Here is a 14,576-nt window from a genome sequence, read left to right as displayed (position 1 = left end):
TCACCATCTTTGCCAATTTTACCCAGAGGAAGTTCTAAAACATTCAGAGGGTGGAGTGGTCTTCTGGTTGAAATTTGTATAGGATGCTACTTTCCAAGGGATTGGGATACAGCTCTTGTGGAATTGGCATCACATCAATGCTCTGGGACTGTATATATAAAAACATGTCTACAATTGTATCCATAACTGGAATAGAGGCCAGGTCCACAGAATATAAACTGAGGCAGCAACTCAGTCAAATCTCTAATCAACTGTAATATCCTAACCTGAAAATTGCTGAAAGAACTTCTGACAAAACCTCCAACTCAGGCTTAACAGTGACCCACCATTCAATCAGTCCTTCTTGCTGACACTGATGCTGTTGATCCTCCATAATGTAGAAGACAGATACATGAAGCAGGACAGCTCCCATAGTACAGACAAACACCTGCTTCTTCCACAAAGGTCTATTGTAAGCATTGTCTTAAAACTTCGTTGAAAATTGGTACCTAGAGGAAAATCCATCCTGTTGAGGATACCTCCGAGGACTTCAGTTTCTCAATCTAATGCTAAATTTCTCGGGGTCAGGAAATAATCGATAAAAATATTAAACAACTTACTTATAGCTTTCAGGTTGTACCATTAGCTACCATATCATGGGATGTAGTGCTATATGAAGGTTACTTTCCAAGGCAATGAATATAGCTTGAAAATCAACATTTCATCCTCTATGACTATGTTTAGCAGCAATTTTTGTCTGTACTTGAGTTGAACGAACATCTCATGTGAATTTATGTCATCTGAATTTGAATATTATTACAAGATATGTATTATCTGTACCCATATAAAAATATTAAGTCATCTGTTGAATCATAAATAATACCTTAATATATTTGAAATTAAATATGAAGCTTGCAAGATTTATTTTATTGAATCACAAAATGTATAATTTAAAGTAAATACAACTTGCTAACTTATAATATTAAGCACCCATTAATAATGCATTCATAATATACTTTACATAGTTAAATTATATATACTGCAATATCTCAATAACGCTATGTATATACATTTAGATAACATTTTTGAGGTAATTTTTGGTTTGAATTTGGTCAAGAAAAAAAGCCCTAGAGAACACATCCACCACGTCTCAATTACATATGATCAGACTTAGCATTTGCTAAAAGATTGGCTAATTATGTATGAGTATGGCTGAGGCACATTTAACACATCTTCATAGCTGCAGATTCTTTAGGAAAACAATATTTTGGATCAAATGTCTATGAGAAAGAATGCAAAGATTGACAATATTTCACATACACTATGAACATCAACATATGGACCATATAAAGAATTGTTTCTGTAAAGCCTGAATTCTACCTACACACAATGGATCCAAATGGCATGATTTTTCCACAAAACACATACACTCCCATTTTAGTACTCTCACTGTTTCCTCTGATCCTCATATATTCTCTTCCAAATAGTTGTCTTACAATTTTTCTAAAGGTTCAAATATGTCTTTTGTGACATATTTAAATTATTCTCTGTAGAATGAATAATATGAACAAGAACACCCCAACATATAATGAATATTAATCACAGCAATATACAATCAATAGAACACAATGGTAATATATTTATTAGTAATTGTGATAAAATACTGATTAATTTCAGTTTTAAAGTATCTATAATGTATACTCTATAAAAAGCCCAAATACTTCAGCACAATTATCTTCATATAGAATATATCTTACAAATGTCAGTATTCTACCATACTAAACTAGACAGAACATTATGTAAGAGATAACATTAGGATAGATATTAGTAATATTATCCTGCCTTAAATCCTTATATTTTAGAAAATCATTTCTTTAATTAGTTTTGACATGAATTCTATTGTATTACTATTCAATGACAACATATTAAAACTGTACAAAGCATTTTTCCTATTTATTTTTGAAATAAAACAATAAATATAAGCTGTATTTCTGGGCAAAGTATTTCCAACTCATTCCAAGTATTAAAATTCCTGATAAGGGTTATCTGATAATGAATAAGATTTCAATATTGTTTAAATACTTACAACTATTTTTCTCATTTAAAAACCATGTTTCTCCAATGAACACTGGGACAGTAATTACCTTTCCAGTTAGACTCTTGTATGAAACTTCTTTGTGCTCTAAAGTTTGAGTTTAAGTAAAAGTATTTGCCACATTATTCACATTTATAAGGTTTGTCTCCAGTTTGTATGCTCTGTAGTCTTTGAAGATATGATTTCTGGGTAAAGGAATTCCATTCTTTATATTAATAAGGTATGTCTCAAGTATTTACTCTGTGGTAAGGTTGAAGAGTTGAGGACTTCCAAAAGTGTTTCCTCTATTACTTACACTTATAAGGCTGATTTCCAGTATGGATTCCTTGATGAACATGGAGATTTGCGGACCAAGTAAAACACCTCCCACAGTCTCTATATTTTTAATGTTTATATAGAGTGTGGGTTCTGTAGTGAACCTGGTAGTGGTGTAGTGAATCTGTAGTGATGACATGGTAAAGATTTTTTCCACATTCATTACATTTGCAAGGTTTTCTTCAGTATAAAATCTGGTGAGCTTGAATCTTTGATTTCTGTGTAAATGATTTCCAACAATGATCATATTTATATGGTTTGAATCAAGTATGGATTCTTTGATGACATTGGAGAGTTGGGTACTGTGTAAATGAATTCACACACTCATTACATTAGTAAAGTTTTTCTCAAGTATGGATTCTTTGATGAAATTTAAGTGTGGAAGATAATGTAAATAATTTCTCACACTTATTATACTTATATGGTTTATCTCCAGTATGGATTATTTGATGATATTGGAGACTTGAGTACTGGGTAAATGATTTCCCACAATCATTACACTTGAAAGGTTTTTCTCCAGTACGGATTCCTCTATGAACATGGAGATTTGAGTACTGGGTAAAGGATTTCCCACACTCACTGCATTTGTAAGGTTTTTCTCCGGTGTGGATTCTTTAATGACCTTTGCTAAAAGATTTCTCACAGTTATTACATTTATATGGTTTGTCTCCAGTATGAATTCTTTGATGACCTTTGAGATTTGAATACCGGGTAAAAGATTTCCCACATTCATTACACTTGAAAGGTTTTTCTCCAGTATGAATACCTTGATGAACTTGGAATGTTGAGTACTGGGTAAAGGATTTCCCACAATTGCTACATGTGTAAGGTTTTTCTCCAGTGTGGATTCTTCGATGACCTTTTAGTGTTGAGGACAGTCTAAAGGATTTCCCACAGTTATTACATTTATATGGTTTGTCTCCAGTATGAATTCTTTGATGACATTGCAGACTTGAGTACTGGGTAAAAGATTTCCCACATTCATTACACTTGAAAGGTTTTTCTCCAGTATGGATTCTTTGATGAACTTGTATATTTGAGTACTGTGTAAAGAATTTCCCACACTCACTACATTTGTAAGGTTTTTCTCCGGTGTGGATTCTTTGATGAACTTTTAGTGTTGAGGACACTCTAAAGGATTTCTCACAGATGTTACATTTATATGGTTTGTCTCCAGTATGAATTCTTTGATGACATTGCAGACTTGAGTACTGGGTAAAAGATTTCCCACATTCATTACACTTGAAAGGTTTTTCTCCAGTATGGATTCTTTGATGAACTTGGAGATTTGAGTACCGGGAAAAGTATTTCCCACACTCATTACATTTGTAATGTTTATCTCTGGTGTGGATTCTGTAGTGAACATGAAGACTTGAGGAGTTCATAAAGGATTTCCCACACTCACTACATTTGTAAGGATATTCTTGAGAATGAATGCTTTGATGATCCTGGAGAGCAGAGGATGAGGTAAATGATTCCCCACTTTTATTATATTTGTTACATTTTTGCCCAGTATTAATGCTGTGGTGAGCTTGATGTTTTGAGGACTGTGTAAATGATTTCTTGCTCTTAATGCATTTATAAGTTTTGTCTCCCCTGTGGATTCTTTGATGAACTTGAAGTGTTGAGGACTTGGCAAATGATTTTCCACACAGTTTACATTTATAAAATTCCATATGTATTCTGTGTTGACCTTTAGGGCCACTACTTAATATTTTCCTATTTCTGTGCAGAATTGAATTGTATTTCAAAATTTGTTGTGAACTTTTTTTTGAGGAGCCTCCAATTGTGAAATTATGAGTGGCACAGTCTGAGTTCTCTCACAAGAAGCTGAAGCTTCTTGATCTTTTGTGTCAGAAATGAAACACAAGTATTTTTCAGACATATCATTTCCATAATCACAGGTTTTATGAACTTCACTGTCAGATGAATATTCCCAGAACTTCCTTCTATCTAGCTCTGAAAGGCCATTACAACCAAATATTATTGCTATTTCTTTCAGGAAAAAATCTTGGGTTCACTCCTTTGTGAATTGCTTCTTGGTATGGTAAAAAGACAAAACTGAAAGAAATGAAAGCAAATCACTATATGATATTTCAGATGCATATTAATATAATATAGATATATATTACGTAAAATGGCATTATCCTGTGGATCATAGCAAAATGTTACAACACATGGTACAGGCAAGAACTGAAATAATTGTTCTCCAAAGAAACAAATGTCCTGATGATAATGAAAGTTAGAAGACATTTCATGAACTATCATATATTTTATAATATATATTAATGTCTTTATTAAGTATTACGTGTAACAGATAATGTCAAACAGAATTGTTGTAACTATCACATGTTAATAGAAACCTACTCTTCACTGTGACACTCAATTAACAACATGGACACCAATCATTATTCTAAATACGTGAGGATATTAATGACAGAAATGAGCAACTACAACACTTATTTCAGTATGTCATCCTAATGCAAGATTAATCATTGATTTTAAAATCAAGGAGAATATTAATAAGAATGCAAAAAAAAACATGAAAAAATTAAGTGTATAATGTAAAAACCATGCTCAGTACATGAAAATACAAGGTTTTAATTGTTTAACAAACCTTAAGGATTATTCACTGAGACTAATAAGTTCTTTTGAAACCAAAGAATTCTTACAAGTTAAACATTTTGATGTGCCTAAAATCAATTTTTAATCCACAGTCATATATATATATATATATATATATAAAATTAAAATAAGAAATTCTAGACCTGATATTTGAACAGTCAAACATAACTTAAAATATATTTTTTATCAAAGTGAAAATTTATTACCTTCCCCTTTGCTTTTTTCCCTTCAGCCTTACTCTCGTAACATCCTACGGTCCCTAATCTCATTCTTAAGTTGAAAACGTGTTTTATTTAGAATTTGCTTCTATCTCTTTGTTTTGTGTTTTTGGTGTTTTGGGTATATGTGTGTGTGTGTGTGTGTGTGTGTGTGTGTGTGTGTGTGTGTGTGTGTAGATATCTGTACTTACAAGTACATAAAAAGACCTCTGTGTGTGTTCTTCTTTTTTATGATTGTATATTGTTTAACATATGAACACTATTCATTTGAAATTCCATACTGCCGATGAAATGTATTTGGAAACTAATTTCAATTTCTATAACACTCATTTGTTTGGTATAGTTATATGGGGAAGGATAGGATAAATAGAGGTAATATAATGTGAGAAATGGGGAAGAGTTTTCCAACTGGAAGGGAACAAATGATAAATATAAAAGAAGTAGAAATATTTTTGACAAATATTTCAAAGGTAGCATTCCAAGATGTTGCTACAAGGCATCTATGGTGTGTGAGCAGCAGGGATGGAGAGAGTGTGGACCAAGTGAGTAACCAAGTTGTGGACTCAAAAACAGCAATGCCTGTATTTCCTGGATAATAGGCATCCTAGGAGCAATGGATACATCAAACATGCCCCATATGGGTGATATCCAGAATCAAGAGGCACACTGTCCCAGGTTATAGTTACCCAGTCGCTTCCAGCCTACCCAAACCTGGGTTCCAGAGACACGTGGCTACAGCTACTGACCTGCACAAAAACAGATTCTGGAAACCAGGGACATGGTTAGAGCCTTTGTCCTGCAGTTCTAGTTCTCTCAATGTTAATATCTGCTGGACAAGAGGAGTAGACAGGGTCTCATTCTAAAGAGATGGACCCCAGCAATCATGGTGTCTGAAAACCAGGAGCTCAGTGAGTGCAGAGGAAGCAATGACTCATGCTCCCTACAGAAACAGTGGGATCCAAAATGCTAGAAGAAACACTTTAATTCTATGACCTCCTGGATATTCCTGGAATCCTTAACAACAGACCAGTCTATTTTTCATGGTGCTTATAGCCACCTTGAAGAGACCTGCCAGATCTGAAGACCACACATGTCAAACAACCATATACCAATCACCTGACTATAGGTAAAAACTGGGACACAACCTAATGTGAACATTTATGGGCTATTTGAGGAGATTCAGATCTCAGCATAGGACCAATGGCTCCTCCTGCATGCTCTAGAAGCTCAGAGATCTCCAGGAACAACCAGCCAGTGCAAGGAGCTACCAGATGGCAAAAGGGCAGCAAAACTCTGGGCAATAGGGCACCAACACAATCCAACTACCCTAATACAACATGCCTTGGACATACAAACACAGCTGAAACTCAGGATATGGCCTTAAATCTATGCTTATGAATAAGATAGAGTCCTTTCAAAAGATATAAATAAATCCCTCCAAGAAATATAGGAAAATATGATCAAACAGGTGAAGGACATTAATAAAATGATTCAAAACCTGAAAAGAAAAATAGAATAAATGAAGTAAACACAACTGATGAAAAACTGGAGTTGGAAAACTTAAGGAAAAGAACCAAAAATGAAGAGCTAAGCATCACCAACAAAATATGAGAGATGGATGAGAAAATATAAGGCACAGAAGACAAAATCAAAAAATAGATACATCTGTCAAAGAAAAAATTAAATTGAAAAAAGTTCCTTTTATGAAACACCCAACAAATCAAGGACACAATGAAAAGACAAACTTAAAAATAAGTATAATAGGAATATGCAAAAGAAAGATGAAAAACTCCATGACCAGAAAATATTTTCAAAAAAACTGAAAAAGGAATTTTCTCCAACTTAAAAGATAGATACCTTTAAACATACAAAAGGCTTATAAAGCAACAAATATATTCGACCAGAAAAGAATATCCTCTTGACACGAATAGTCAAAACATGTAATGTAGAGAACAAAGAAAAAATATTAAAGGATGGAAGGGAAAACCAACAAATAGCATAATAAGGTACACCTATCAGAATCATATATTACTTTACAACAGATAATTAAGTACAGGATATAAATAACTTCACTACAACACCACCAAAAGAAGACAAACACATTACCACCATCAACAGCAAAATAAAAGAAAATAAAAATCTTGGGTCATTAATAACTTTCAACATCAGTGGATTCAATTTTCTAATAAAAAGACAGAAGGTAAAAAATGGATGTGTAAACTAGACCAATCATTCTGCTACATATAACAATTCTACCTCAGCAATAAATCTTAATTCAGAGTAAAAGTTTGGAAAAACATTTTCAAAGTAAACAGCCACAAGAAGTAAGCAGGAGTAGCCATTCTAATATCTAATAAAAGAGACATTCAATGAAAAATCATCAAAAGAGATGGGAAGGATGGAAACTAAACAGAAGATTAATGAAAGAGATGTCATGAATCATGTGGACCTAACAGATATCTCTAGAACTTTTAACTTAAACACAACAGAATATAGATTCTTCTCAGCACCATATGGAACTTTCTACTATATAAAACCATATAGTTGGTCACAAAGCAGTCCTCAAAATATATAAGAAAAGTGCATTAACACCTTGTATTTTAGCAGATAACCATTGATAAAAGCAAGAATTTGACAACAATAGACATAACAAAAAGCCTATACACATGTGGAACCTCCCAGTACTTAGTGAAGAAACAAAAAAAAAAACATTAGTCTTCCTTAAATTTAGTGAAAATATTACACAATGAAAGCAATGCTAAAAGAAAACTTCCTAGCATTCAGTATACCATTAAATAAATTGTAGAGATCTCATATTGGCAACTTACCAGTTCATGTGAATGCCCTAGAGAAGGAAACAGAATCAAGAGGAATGGTTTGCAGGAAATAACATCAGGGCTGAAATCAGTAAGTTAATTAGAAGCAAAAAACAATACAAAGAATCAATGAAAATAGAGCTTGGTTCACGGAGAAAATTTTTTAAAATTAGATAATCCCTTAGACAATATCCAAATCATTAAACTCAAAAATTAAAAGGGAGCCATAACAACTGATACTTAGAAAATCCAAAGACTCATTAGGTCTTATGTCAGAAGCCTGTACTTCAAAATATTGGAAAAATATAAATAAAATTGACCATTTTCTTGATAGATTTCAGATACCAAAATTATATCATAAATAAGTAATCAATTTAAATAGTCCTATTATTCCTAAGTAAATAGAAGCAGTCATTAAAATTTCCCATCTGAAAAGCCCAGGTCCTGATGGTTTCAGTGCAGAATTCTACCAGACTTTCAAAAAACTAATAAAATTACTTCTGAATTTATTGCATAAAATATAAACAGAAGGGGTTTTGCAAAAGCAAACATCTGACAAAAGGGTAATATACAAAATATATAAAGAACTGAAGAAATTGAATACAATCAAACTAAATAGTCAAACTGATTTCAGGTACACAGATAAAATGCTAATTCTCATCAGATGAATCTTTAATGTCTGAGAATCACCTAAAAAAGTACTCAACATATTTAATAATCAGGGAAATGTAAATAAAAATGATTCTAAGATTCTATCCTACACCCAGCAGATTGATGAAAATAAAACCTCAACTTGTAGCACATGCTGGCAAGGATGTGAAGAAAGTAGAACATTCTTGCATTGCAGGTAGGAATGCATCTTCTATGACATCTTTGAAAATCAATATGGTGCTAACTCAGAAAATGGCGAATAGCTCTACCTCACAACCCAACTGTAACTATTCTGCACATATACTCCAAGTGTGCTCCCCCGTACATCAAGGAGATTTGTTTAACTGTGTTAACATAAGATTTAGTCCTAAGAGACAGAGACAGAAAAAAAACGTATGCCACTCAACTAAAGAATGGATAAAGAACCTGTGGTACAATGAGATTATGGGATACTACTCAGCTATTAAAAACAAGGACACCATAAAATTTGTAGTTGAAGGCATGGAAGTATAAAAGATCATCTATAATGAAATATCCCAGAAGCAGAAAGATAAGCATTGTATGTACTCACTTATATGTGAAATATAACCCAATAGAATAGGATATCCATACACAACTCTATGGCCCAAAGAAGACATGGACAAGGAGAGCCAAAAGATATTGGTGCTTAAATATCAAACTAAATGAGAAATAGAAGTGACCACAGAAGACATTGCAAAGGAGGAACAGAGTAGGAGAGGGATGCTAGAAAAACATGAGGGTGGAGATCAGAGATGGTGAGAGTAGTGGAAGTAGGACAGAATGTATGAAAGGAAAAGAAAAACCATATTTGGAGGCATCACTGTGACAAACTGGAGGCCTAAGACAGGGTAGGCTTCTTGGAGTGTATGGGGGCGATTCTAGCTGAGACTTGTGGTAGGAGAAGTCATGGAGCTGCAAGAGGTTGAAATCTAACTAGACAGGAGTCCTAATGGAGGTAGGGGAACACCAACCCATCCACAAATGTTTTGACTTAAAATTTACTCAGAGATAAAGATAGAGCAGGAGGTGAGGAAATTTCCAACCTATGCCTGTCACAACCTGCAACCCATCCCATAGCAGAGAAACAACCTTGATACTATTGTGGATACTCTGCTATACTTGCAGATTGGAGCCTAGCACTGCTGTCCTCTGAGTGGTTCCACACAGAAGAAGAAGATCAAAACAGATGCTGAAACTCAAAGTGAAGCACTGGGTAAAGCACAACGAGTCACGTGGAAGAGTCAGCAGGAAGGCTAGAAGGATGTGGAAGGGACAGGGGCATCACAAGAAGACCACCAGAACCAACTAAACCTGGGACAAGTATAGATTGCAGAGACTGAGGCATCAACCAAAGACTAGATCTAGGACCAATAAAGAGATAGAGCTATAGGACATCTCATATTTCATAGGGATCCTCCAATAAGGTGATTGAGAATTATTTCTGACATGGAATTTTTGCCTACTTTTCAATCATTTCCCAGGTGCAGGCTACAAAGGACGAGGTTGTGCTCAGTACTCATGTGACTTGATGTGCTGGCGTGGTTTGTTGCTCTTGTCTCCACTTTTGTGAGAAGTAGGGAAGGGAGATGGGGGAAGAGAGAAGGAAAATGGAACCAGGAGGAAAGGGAGCTAATTTCAGTGTGTAAAGCAAGCAAGCAAAGAAACAGATGAATAAATTACTTAATTAATAAATAAAGGTTAGGTAGATAAAATCTCATGAAATCATTACTTTATATTTTCACAAATTATACAAGTACAACACACCACTATCTATATATGTGTGTGTGTGTGTGTGTGGTGTGTGTGTGTGTCGTGTGTGTACAACTAGGGATGACACTATTGTTCAAAAGATGGCACAGAGAACAACGAAAACAATGAGTACAGCTGCAGAATATCCTGTCAAATTTTATATATAAAATCATCATCAGAAATTAAGGATTCTTTGATTTTTCTTTATCCTATGATTATTCTACAAAAGTCATCATAATGTTTTTTGCGCTAGAGATTTTGATTCTACAAGTATATTTCATATGTAATGAGGAAATAGACGCCTTCTTTTTCCTGAGTTTAATGAACGTATTTTAATTTTCTTTCCATACACCAAAATGTTGCGCAGAACAAGGCGATGGAAACCCATTAGTTTATAGAACGCTAAGGTAGTGATGATATATTTTGTCAAAGACATCTGACAGTATCATGAGATTATCAATGAGGTAGTTATTTGGTAGTCCCTTTACAACGGTAAGTATTATTATTATTAGTATTATATTATTATTATTATTATCTTTTATGTGTTTTAATATATTGTGGATATATATGACTGAATATTTTTGCTGCAATTTTCATAAAGGACACTTGTTACAAAGAGGTTGGTTTAGTTTTATATCAACCTTATAGTGGATTCGTAAAGTAAAAAATGGTAATGTTCCTTGAATGCCTAACCTGAAGAAAGTTGAAGGACCCTGGCCTTAGTTCTAACTTGATCATCGCCTAACTCTGCCCCTGAACCCATCAGGCAAACAATTAGTGTAACGGTAATGCGGAACTTCAAAAAGAAACAAACATTAATTCATGTTTTTTTTCAGTGTGGTAAGTTTAAGCTTCAAGACTTGAGGTTTGACATGGAGTATCGATGGGCAGTAGCTAGGTAGGCATTAATATTTTTTTTATGTTTTTCACACAAGAAGCAATAAAGATAGTGTCAGAAAGAAAAAATAATAGCAGAGGGGGCCACAAAACAGAAAGAATTAGAGAGGCAAGAACACACTACTAGCACTAATTTTCAAGTATAATGTATGTATAGCCTTAATGTATAGGAAGCAGACAGGTGGGACCGAGGGATAGTTGGTAGAAGTTTAAGTTCGCGCCCATGCATCATGGAGACGACTCAGGTCATAAAACTAAAATTCAAAAAGCTGTAACTTTTGAAACCATTTCTAGTTCACACTAAAGTTCTTTTCAATAGCTTATGGAAACTACTACTATAGAAGCCTAACACACATTTGCATTAAAATCTATTTAAATTGACTAAGAAAGACAATAAAATAACTCAAAGTCAAATGCCAAGAAATATACAGAGAAAGAGTACAAAAAGGAGCTAGAGCATTTTAGTTATTGTCCTGAGTACTTATCATTCACCTGAAATGGTCACAGGTAATTCCTTACACAATTAATTTTTCTTTCTAAAGGTGACTATTGATTCTATAGATGAAGACACTTATATACATATGCTAGCAAACATATTGAACTGGTGACTCATGTTGTTTTTGGTTTTTTTTTCACCCCAACTGATTTGTCAACTCCTAATATTGGCAAAGCTAACTACTTGTGAATAGAAAGACAAAATTAATTGAGGGTCACAGGGAATAGAACTCTATGAATGTTTCAATGCTGACCGTACCAGTAAGATATACTCACTGGTGGGAAGATTCTGCAATACATGTCAAACCCCTACTTTTTGAATGACATTAAGTTAGCTTTGTTAGTGGAACTCACATCTGACCTGTAGGAAGCCAATTATCGAGAATATCAAGTCATGGGCTTGCTAGGAAAAAGCTGAGCTGCTATTATTGCCACATTAATAATGGAAATCATATGCCTCCAAAAGCATATACATTTTACATAGACCTGTGCATCACTCAACATTCAATAGAGGGATGCTTAATATGTAGGGCAACAACCTTGACAAAGATCAGATTACTGAAAACTTATGGGCACGTGATCCATCTGAGTTTAGCTTTTCCTACCCTCCTATTAAAGCTCAGGGATCTAATGAGAAAATGGGGTAGAGGATTAAAAGCCAGAGGTGTTGGATGAATTCCACACTCAACAGACCCTATAGACACAAGAAGACTACCACCCTATAAATCACTGACCATATAACAAGTTTTAGGGAAGAAAATAGCCTATTTTTGAAAGGGAAAGAGTACAAAGTATACCCAAACTGATAACAATTTTTAGTACTAAGATTAATGGAGAGGAAAAAGTACGGGTTTAAAATATAACATTGGATCTATTAGTCATAGTTCATGACTAACTTCCAGAAAGTTCCTAGCACAAATCCAATCCATGTTTAAATCCATTGTGGGATTCTAAATTCTTTTCTTTTTCAGGAGGAGGAGAGAGAGAGAGAGAGAAGAGAGAGAAGAGAGAGAGAGAGAAGAGAGGGAGGGATCTTGACAGTGTGTTAGTGTGAAAGGGGAACTATTCGGGAGGATGAGGAAAGAGACAAAAAACTATAATCAAAAGAATCGGTTAAATTGTTTTTAAGAAGGGAATAAAAAGTAGGAATACATAAATCATTTCATCATCCTGCAACAAAATTGACATCAGTATTAGAACACAGAATAATAGCTACTTTGCGAATATATATTACAGACTAGCATTTCAAATCACCAATATTAAGATAAAAAAGACAAAACCATAAAAAATCCATGCTGTAATTCACATTTAGCACATTATTCTAAAAGAAATTCCAGCAATATTTCTAACTGAAGAGGTGGTTACCACACTACATGTTTTAGATTGCTCCATTGGTTTGTATCATCACATGCTTTGTCATTTGTTCATCTGACCTTGTTCTCATGTTCCTTCATCTCCTCTTTATCAACAATCCGGGTTCTTTGTTTTGTACAAGACAGGTTCGAACTCTGATTTTGAAACATAAACACCTGTGCATTCAAACAGACGACGATCACACCGATTCAATGTAGCGGATTAGCAAGCAATGTGACAAATAGGTACATGGAAAAAATATAAAATACAACGAGTGACTTCCCTGTTCTCACATGTCTGCCAAATGTTTTAGTTTCTTCATAACTCAATACTGTAAATTTTCCTGTATCTGGTTTTTAAAATACATTTGCAAAAGGAACACTACGAATGGTAAAGAAGTTGAATTTACGTATAGTGCTAAGCTACAGTCTACACTACAAAAAGCATAATGATTAAATTTTCATTACATAAATGTATAAAACAGGATCAATGGACATAACATGTTTGCTATACATAAGACAGTAACGCAATACTACAAAAAAAATAAAAGAGAAATGGTGCAGTGAGTGTCAAGTACATATATTACTAGAACCGTGTAGACAACCATAAATACAGTAAAAATTATGGATAAAAATATTCCTCACCCCAGAAACCAGGTTGTTGTTAATTTTTCCAACATGACATCTATCCTCTAGAGAAAGACCTTTGAGCAGAGCAGACAGTCCACTCCTCCCTGAAAGTTTATAGCCACATCCTTGAATTCAGTAGGCCCTGAAATTAGATCATCACATCTCTTATGTGCAGTGGCTAATTTTGTATATATGACACAAGGAAAGAGTAGTGAGCTATAAAACTGGCTCTGCCTTTAGTAAAAAATATGGTAGTAGTTTTTGATAATTGAAATCTGTTCTTATCAAAGAATATTCTGACTTATCTGCAAAAAATCATAGACCAATGAGTCTTGAACCTTTAGTTTAGTACCTTTTGAGGATAAAATGGCATATCCCTCACAATCATCAAAGGGTAACCATCTAAGCCAACAGAAAGAATGGAAGACGTACATTAGGATTCATAGCAGTAACAAAATTACAGTTATAAAGTAGCAGTAAAATGAGTTCACGTGTGGGGGGGGTCACCACAACATTTGTATGGTAATTAAAAAGTTTGGCAGCAGTAGAAGGGTGAAGAACCTACTGCGTAAGTCCCGTCTTTCACAACAGATAATAACGACCCAAGTCGTGCTCTAAAAAATGAGTATGTATATCTTCTTTGATAATCAGTATGTTTTATTTATTTCAAATTGTTGTGTTCAGTTATACAAGTTTATCCTGAGAAAATATAAAAGAGACTGAAGAAAGTTTG

General features: G+C 34.1%; 1 pseudogene; it reads right to left on the bottom strand.

Annotated features, from left to right (window-relative positions):
* Nucleotides 1-2,301: 2,301 nt before the first annotated feature.
* Nucleotides 2,302-4,065, bottom strand: LOC127186418 (zinc finger protein 347-like; annotated as a pseudogene).
* Nucleotides 4,066-14,576: the final 10,511 nt, after the last annotated feature.

The sequence above is a fragment of the Acomys russatus genome, unplaced genomic scaffold (genome assembly GCF_903995435.1).
Source record: "Acomys russatus unplaced genomic scaffold, mAcoRus1.1, whole genome shotgun sequence".
NCBI classification, from domain to species: domain Eukaryota; kingdom Metazoa; phylum Chordata; class Mammalia; order Rodentia; family Muridae; genus Acomys; species Acomys russatus.
This window is presented reverse-complemented; position numbering and strand designations above follow the sequence as displayed.